This window comes from Octopus sinensis, linkage group LG14 (genome assembly GCF_006345805.1).
Source record: "Octopus sinensis linkage group LG14, ASM634580v1, whole genome shotgun sequence".
NCBI lineage: Eukaryota > Metazoa > Mollusca > Cephalopoda > Octopoda > Octopodidae > Octopus > Octopus sinensis.
The window spans coordinates 15,302,618-15,303,593 of NC_043010.1; positions in this window are offsets into that span (position 1 = coordinate 15,302,618).

Genomic DNA, 976 nt, shown 5'->3' on the forward strand with positions numbered 1-976 from the left:
TAATGTAAGAAAGTATACTAGTCCCTTAATATTTGATATTCAACATTTCATCTATTCAATAAGACAATCAATGTATGTATGTATGTATGTATGTATGTATGTATGTATGTATGTATATGAATGTTCCTGCATTTTGAACCAACGAGAAGAGATTACTCAATACTTCTTGTAGAGTTTCTATATATTAGGAAATATTATTCCAAACTTACAGGGAAAAATTTAATTTAGAAATACTAAAACAAATTTCACAAAATATAAAATATATATATAAATTAGAACCCCCCCCCCACCTTTTATCAATTCAGCAATGAAAATATTTAATTATACCATATAGAAAAAAAATTACATCCCATAGAAAAAATTAAATACAAGATAAAAACATATACCAATGATTAAGTAATGTGCAAAATAATAAATAAAACGTATATATTTGGTAAAATATATACGTACATACATTTATATATATACGTACATACGTACATACATTACGTACAAAGATATATAAATACATATATATATATATACATATAAACATACATTTATACACGCTCAGTCACCAAGCTGAAAACCAACAGAGATTCACACACATTTATATATAAGCGTATGCGCGCTTGTATGATTACCCGTCTTCACGTGTGCTGTTAGCCAGAAAATTACTGCAAGCTAGAAAGAATACACTGTATCTGACACGCCGTAAAGTCAAAGGTTTCTATTTTTTTTTGCGACATTATAATTTACACATTTGCGATTTATTTTCTTATTTTACAATTCAGAATAGTTCATTATAGCTGTTTTCACAATCTATCGGACTGATCAAACAAATCTTTATTAAAATGTTTTATACAACACCTCCTTGGTTACTTTCTATAATTTTTAATCATGTATGCGCACAAAATTGATAGAATATGCAAATTTCGGTTCCCCAACGAGATAGTGAAAGTAGATGTGAGCTGAATTCTTAATTGCATTTACACTT